Source organism: Peromyscus maniculatus, chromosome 1 (assembly GCF_049852395.1).
Source record: "Peromyscus maniculatus bairdii isolate BWxNUB_F1_BW_parent chromosome 1, HU_Pman_BW_mat_3.1, whole genome shotgun sequence".
Classification (NCBI taxonomy): Eukaryota; Metazoa; Chordata; class Mammalia; order Rodentia; family Cricetidae; genus Peromyscus; species Peromyscus maniculatus.
Genome location: NC_134852.1, coordinates 147,875,357 through 147,883,286, shown reverse-complemented (window position 1 = coordinate 147,883,286; position 7,930 = coordinate 147,875,357). Strand labels below are relative to the sequence as shown.

At 50.2% G+C, this 7,930-nt stretch overlaps 1 long non-coding RNA gene across 1 annotated transcript; it reads left to right on the top strand.

Moving 5' to 3' along the window:
- Positions 1-353: 353 nt before the first annotated feature.
- LOC107402529 (uncharacterized) lies at positions 354-6,965 on the top strand. The gene is made up of 2 exons (XR_001579705.3): positions 354-1,073; positions 6,591-6,965. It is a non-coding gene; the product is annotated as an uncharacterized LOC107402529 (long non-coding RNA).
- The last annotated feature ends 965 nt before the right edge of the window (positions 6,966-7,930 follow it).

Sequence of the window (7,930 nt, the reverse complement as noted above, 5' to 3'; positions counted from 1 at the left end):
GCCAGTGCAGCTTTATTTATTAGCCAATGGGGGTAACACTTATTCACAGCATACAGAAAGACATCCCGCAATACCTGAGAGGAGGATTCAGACATTCCCCTGGCTAGTAGGGTAAGACGTCCTGCCTGGGTCACATAGCAGGCATTTCCCAGATAGGCTGCTCTGCACAGCTGCATTGATCTGTGTGAAACAGGTGAGAGACTGCAGCAGGTGCGGCCTGGGATGTAAGGGTGTCACTCTTCAGAAACTGTAAGCCCAGCTGCAGTGGGGGGTGGCTGGCGGAGGCGTCATCACCCTCATGACTCACAGGGAGATGGCAGCTTTACATATTTAAGAGGAGCATGGCCGGTTTCTTATCTGAAGTATACTTCCCTGGAGAGACCACCACCATTTGATCTATTTTTGATTAAAATGTAAAAATTAAAAATTAAATCAAATGGTGGTATAACTCCTTGGGGAGAACACACTTCAGTTATGAAGTATTCCCCACAGCAACCTTGGGACTCTTACGGCAGCGTCGTCTCTCATCTGTAGGTGGTCTTTTTATGCCACACGTAATTAAAATGAATTGCAATGAGATCCACCGATGACTGCCTTCCGGGTGACGACCCGCGGCTGGTGCTTCCCAAGCAGATCCCCAGGGGTGGAGCCTCAGAGGTGAGCTTCATGGTAGTGGCAGGGAATCCAAGGGTGCCAGGCCTGAGAGAGGAAGGAATGTCTTCAGCACACCTTTACTTGTGACCGGTTCTGCCACAGAGATGGTGTGGTCAGACCTGGAAAGTATGCTGTCAGCATCTAGTCTGTGGCTGCTCTGTGTCTAAACACTTGGCTGCCTCAGTACAGGGAAAGGGTGAGTGAGAGGATTGTGGGGGAGTGCAGCTCCACCCCCGTATGGCATTTGCATTGGACTCACGCCTAGACTGGGCCTAGATGTGGCCAGTTGTGTGACTGGTCGTGCTGTGGCCAGCTGACACCCTCTTGGCTGCATTTGTGTTTTGAAATCTGCCTTGAATGAACTGCCAGAGAAGCAAACAAACACTTCCGGGACACAGAATACCTCACTCTCTATGCTGGTACGTAGCACTGTGTGTGTGTGTGTGTGTGTGTGTGTGTGTGTGTGTGTGTGTGTGTGTGTGTGTGTGATATGCCTGTGCATGGATGTGCGTGTGCCACAGCAAGTGTGTTGAGGTCAGAGGACAGCTTTGTGTGTTGCTTCTCTCCTTCCACATACAAAGGATCTGGGGATTAAACTAGATCCTGAGGATTCCGCAGCCAGCACTTTGACCCACTGAACCCTCTTCCTAGCGACTGCTAAGGCATTTCTCTTGGCAGCACTGGCCTCTACCTTTGCACGTGGAAGCCCTACCCGGAAGCCAAGACACACCTCCAGAAGACCCTGTGATTTTAGAGGCTGCCAGGGATTGGAGGAAGGGCCAGATCTGACACGGCCATCCGCTTTAGGACCCTGCGGTCTATCTGGAAGCAGCGATGTGTCAGTCCATTCTCAGCCAAGTTGGATTTTAGGAGCCAAAGAATTCACTTCCCTGCATTTGTGACTCTGCAGCTGGGTACAATTTGAAGCCCTGAGCAAGGCCTTGCCCAGACTTAGCAGGAGCCCAGCGTGCAGCTGAGCCCGGGGAAGCCCCTCCCTTCCCCTAGGCTGAGTTCCATCTTCAGGACCTGGCAGGTAGAAGTGAATGGGAGGACAGAGGAGATGGGGAGGCAGTGGGGATCACGCATCGTCTGATGGAGGTGTCATTGTGGGCTTCAGCCTTCTTTCCTTGCTGCAAATCACTGCAGCATTTCTCCAGTCTCTGGCAGTCTTGTTGCCCTCCCGTAGTGGGTGACCTGGTTCTGAGCCCCGTGACAGCTCAGTCACTCCACCTGGGACAGCCCACCTGCTCTCTCAGCCTCCTCTCTATCAGGCGTCCTTCTGCTGTAGCCCCTGTGGTCACTTCTCAGTCACGTCCTCTTTCCAGGTGCTCTGCAGCCCAGATGTCCGCTCTCTCCCAGACTGGAGTTCTCCCTCTCTGTTTCTTGTTCTCCCCGCTAGCCCCAGATTACCCATCTCTCCTGTCTCTACATCGCTCCCCTCCACTTTTCCCTCTCCCTGGCTCTCTGAGTGCCGTAGAGTGCCAAGACCAGTGGATTGTCAAGGTCACATAGAAATTAGAAAGTCACCCAGCTCTACCCTAGGTTGAACAGACACCCTTGTTCTGCGAAGAAGAGTTATGAACACCTCAAGGACATACATGTGGAGACATGGAAACTTCTGTAAGACCAAGCCATGTTAGGAAGAAGTCTGAGTTTGGGCCTCAGGGGGGGCTGCCTGACTCAGGCCATGGCATGGTGGGTGCTGTTGTGGGTGCATTTCATTCTTTTCTTTGTCTAGGCATGTTCTGGATTTGGGGTGAAAGAGGGGGTCCCTAAGTCAACAGGACTGTGTGGAGAGACTTTCTGATTCCTGTCTTGGTGTAGCACTCACTGCGGAGCCTCAGAGCAGAGTGGTAGAGGTGGTAGGGTTCCTGCTGCCTCACAGGAGGCATGCCAGTCTTAGTAGTAGGGGTTTTAGAAAGTTCTCAGTTTGGGTTGCTTATGGATGGCCTTGGGAAGGAGTTTTAGGGCTGATACATTTTCTATCGGATAATTCCCCCATTAGCTTTAAGATTTTAACAATTTCCTTAGAGTTTCTGAAACTATCAATGTATTATAAATGTTGATAATCTATTTTAAATATCTCAACTCCCAAGCATCACTATTTTGATGCTTTGAAAATCCAAACACACTCAAAACCAGGGGCCGGCGAGATGGCTCAGCAAGTGAAGGCACTTGCAGCCAAGGCTGGGGACCTGACTTTCATTCTCAGGACCCACACGGTGGAAGGAGAGAACCAACTCCTGCAAGTTGTCCTCTGACTTCCGCATGCACACTGTAGCATGCAGGCACCCACTCCCATCACCCTTCATCCCCCCATAAATAAACAAACAGTAAATAAATAATATATGTTGAGCAGCCAGGAAAGTGAGCCGTGGCCACCTTGCCCAGCCTTGTGTGAGCCTTTTGCCGGCCTGTTCTCTCCCCTCCCTACAGTTTCCCCTGGATTGTGTAAAGGCAAGCCCACACTATTGTTTTGATCCACTCTTTTTTTTAACTTTCTTTTTTATTTATTCTATGTGTCTTTTACATTATATACTTTGGTCCCACTCATTGCCCTCCAGCCCTGCACTCCCCACCCCCAAATATAAAATAAGATTTAAGAGAAAAAAGGGAAAAATTAAAAATCTCATCATGGGAGCTGCAGTATAACACAGTGAGTCACACAGTAAACCCCCTTGCCCATGCATCTTTACTTTGCAAGTGTTCATTGCAAAAAGTCCTTAGACTTCAGTATGTGTCTTCAGCAGATAAGGATATTTAACATAACTTACTCGTCACCACATATAACAACAAAAATCAATGTCTCCTTAGCATAAGCCCATACCTAGTTCATTTCTGCTCACAAGCCATGCCACCTGTCCCCTCCAGGAGGTGCTCTCCAGCTCCTATTGGCATCAGGTGGACTTGCAGAAGTGTTGGGGGCATCCTGAAGACAGCAGGTGGTTTTGAGCAGCTATGGGTCTCCGAATGAGGGAAGGACACACAGAAGCTGAGCTTTCTACTGTGAAGAGCAGCCTCAGAAGGGAGGCTGGGGGAGGGGGCTTGGGGCTGGGCTTGAGGCTTGAGCTCAGGCTTAAGCTCAGAGCTGCCTCATAAGACTTATTCCCCAGATCTACCCAAGGGAGCACTGGCTTCATTTTTGGGGACACATCGGTGGTAACTATCAGTGTCCTTGAAATTGATGTTTGCAGGAGGTGCCTGATTCAGACCCAAAGTGTCAGAGGTGAGGTGCTTGCCACTTTGCAGTTCATCTTTGGCAGGAGGTCAGCCTGGCCTCTATAAAAGCAAAGCTAATCTCATGGAGTCTTGGGTGGAAGGACAATGATCCCATGATGAACCCCATCAAGGTTTTCAGGGTTCCAGACAGCAGTGAGGGCTCGGCAAGACCAAAGCTTCCCTTTGCTGGCTAGCTCATGTCCAGGAGGGCAACACATTTTCCTGTACTCACCCATGGCCATTGTTGCCCCTGTGGACCACCTCCCTGCCTACTTCATTCTAGTCTGTTGAGCAAGGTGCTTGGCTATTCACTGACAGGCAGGTGTCACAGTTACTTCCCTATTACTGTACAAAAGCACTGTGACCAAAGCAACTTATGAAAGAAAGTTCGATTGGGCTTACAGTTCCAGAGGGTTCGAGTCCAGGGCAGAGTAAGGGTGTGATGGCAAGCAGTTGGAGCAGCAGCTGGGGGTTCGTACCTCAATCCGTGAACAGGAGGCAGAGAGAGCTAAATCACAATCACAAGAGTCTTTGGAAAGCTCAACGCCTGTCCCCCAGTGGCACACCTCCTTCAACAAGGCCACACCTCCTAATCCTTCCCAAACAGTTCCACCAACTGGAAACCAAGTATTCAAACGTATGAGCCTGTGGAGGCCATTCTCAGTCAAACCACCACACAGAGTGTGGTGGAAAGGACAGACACTGGATACTTACTCAACCTGAAGGAAGGGATTAATGTTGAAACCCAAATGACCCACTTCCTAGGCTTTTCTGCAAGAGGAGCCTTCCTGTGACCTTTCCCTTAGAAAGATCTAAATAGCACTAACCCCTTTCCCCCAGCTTTCCATGCAAGGCTGGGAAATGGGGCTGTTCTGTCTTTGTACAGAGATTAGCAGGATCTATAGCACAATCCCAGGGCTCTTTCTGGACTGTTTACTACAGGCTCCCTAGGACAGAATGGTGCAATAGGGACTGAGTATGGGAGCCACAGGCCTCAGGCTTCGTGATGCCATGTTCCCTTGAGTGGGGAGGAGCACTAGGTCCAACTTGCCTGGTCCAGCTTCTGGTGTCCCCCTTGTGCTTACCCCAGAAGAAGGAGCATGCCAGGGGACGAGAACCCTATCCTGGGTCCTCACAGACTAAAAAGCAAGAGACTGGAGCTTCCCAGGCAAACCAGTTTGTCAACCCCTGCTGTGTGCTATGCTGTGCAGTTCACCACGTCTCCAAAGACTAGCACGCTTGACTGCCAGGCCATCACTGGTCACCCACCATGCTTTCTTTAGAGGTCTCCCAAGTCTCATGGAGAGGACAAAGGTTTCCAGGCGTGGGGATCCATTGCTATCATCTGTGGCATAGAGAGGAGACAGCGCCAGGACCAAGATGACTCATGATGCTGAACTAGACTGGGCTAAAGGCTGTCCAGGTAGTTTGGAAAATGTTACGTGTGTGTGTGTGTGTGTGTGTGTGTGTGTGTGTGTGTGTGTGTGTGTGTGTGGTGAGGGGTGCAGAAATGTTTCTAGATATTGGAATCAGTAATCTTAAGTAGGTCCACCTTCCAATGAAGACAGGCATCATCCAGTTTACTAAGGTCCTGATTAGTCCAGAATGGTGGAAGAAAGGACCCTTTGCTCTCTGCCTAAGCCGAGATGGCCATCTCTCTAGCCTCACTCCCTGATGTTCCTGTCTTTCCACCTTTTGATTCAGCCTGAGACCTCCCCATTGGCTCCCTGACTGTCAGGCCTTACAACCTGAGCAGGGCTGAACTTAGGCTTGTGCTGGGGCCTCTAGCTCAGAGACCTGGGGGGCTTCTTGCCCTTTATAATCTCAGATCAAAACTTCTTGTGACATGTCTCTTTTCTGGGGTCTGTACCTATCCTCCTGGTTCAGTTTCTTTGGGCCCAGACACGCAGAGCGTCATGATGCCAGGTCCATGCCACCTTTTGGCTGCTGTAGAGATCACCTGTCCCAGTTTGTCTGAAATGGAAGGTTTCTTGGGATGTGGGAGGCTGAGCTGGTCATATTATACAGCATCTTTGTGACCCTGTATCCCCGTAGCTGGGACCCTACCCAGGGTCCCATGCCCCTGCTGCTCCAGGTTCAGAGCCCACCACTTCTTTATTCATGGCTAGTTGCCCTTTCTCTTTCATCTCCTTCAAGAATAGCAAGGAAGGGTGTACACAGTCGGCACCTAATGTGTGTGTCATATATTACACTAAAGGGATGGTAGGTGAGGCCCACAGATAACAATCAGAAAGGCTGTTATCCCAAATTCATTAGCTGCACAGTCCAAGGCCAAGGCTGATATCAGACATCCCTTAGCCAGGAGGGGGGTCAGAAGGACTTGGACACAACTGGGCACTCTTCAGGCAGCCCTGCCCACACCTCTCCATCTATCCAGCTAGTGCCTCTGCAGCCCATCATTTAAAATTAACAAACACCAATTAAAATAATTTCCAAAATCATTCCCTCCAAAGCAGGGCTGTGAGCCTGCATCCAGACGCAAGCTCTGGAGTAAATGTCAGCACAAGCTTGTAAAGCCCATAATGTGAAGCCAGAGCCACCCTGGCCCAGGCCAACACCACACATGGGCGGGATGACCACTGATAAAGATATGCCTGGATCAGATGAGGCAGATAAGTAGCCACAACAGGGACCAGGCAGCCAAAGGACTTTCTAGAGAAGAGAGCTGAGTCTCAGTTACCCTATTTCTCTTCCAGGAGACAAGTGTTGCCTCAGGAGCAAGTGGAAAGTTCTGAATGAAAACTCGCAGACCCACGGGCCACCCTCTGGCCCCACCACAGTGCTGTGGGCACCTGGACAGGCTGGAAGCAGCCTACACACATTTCTCGCTATCACGAAAGAATCAAAGACAGCATCTTGGGTAGGAAGCAATCGCGGAGGGTGGAAGTTTCTGGTCAGGCAAATAAATTGGATTTAAGTATATTACAGTCATAATCTTTCCTGCCCCTCTCCAGACGGTCTCTGTACATGGAAAAATGAGAATATATTCGCAGACAAAGCTTGACCTGAGGGAGAAGCCTGCCGGAATCTGGATTTCCAATAACATAAGACAATAAAGCTTAGACTTCTAACCTGCCTCAATATAGTAAAAGTATATAAAGAGCTTAGCTGCTAATAAAAGGGAAGGGTCTCCCCTCGTATTTGAAGATCCGGACCCCCCAGAAGGACACTTCATAAAGATCATGACGGGTTAGCTGGGATCATGCAGACACGAGGCCCCTTGTTGACCGATTGTCTGACACTTGTCACCTATGGGTCCTATATTAATAAGTCCCGTGTTGATTTCCTTGGGGTATTTTTGTCCCTGTAATTGCACATCTTCCTGTTGTGACAGTATCCTTTGCTACATGCTGAGCTACAGTTACCTGGCGCCGAGAAGCTCATGTGTCCCTCTATTCTTCCAGGAGGGTACACACCTATAAATGGCACCTCCCTCTGTGAGGTGGCAGGACCAAGAATCAGCCATTTCTCCCAGGAGCTGAAACCCAATCCCCTCACAACATGGGGAGTGTAGTGAGAGGTGGAGTGGTGAGGTGAGCCATGGCTTATGTAGTTGGGTGAGGAAGCAGTGCTCAGCTTAAATGCCCCTTAGCATGTAAGTGCCACCAAATCACCTCTCACCCTGGGGAATTTGAGTGCCATGAATCCTCTTTGCTCACCCACCTGCCCCTGTGCAGAGGTCACCGCTCTGGCCTCATGGCTCCACCTCTGGGTCTGTTGATGACCCGGGCTCTCTTTGATACCATCTGTACACTAACATGGAAGCTGAACTTTCTAGAATGTTCCAATTTGGCCTCTTGCAGGCATCACCTCATCCCTGTGTCTGCACTTCAAAAGATCCAGTCCTACTCCACATGGAACATGGCTCTGCAGAGGATTTTGTTTCAGCATGGAGGAGGAGTCATGACGGAGACAATGCAGACCCAGGCCAGGCCAAGCCACAGTCTACAGACCCTGCTAGAGAGAAAGCAGCCCAGGCCATGAGCTCATCAGTGGGCGGCTGCCTGTCCTGTTCACATATCATAGTGGGGACACT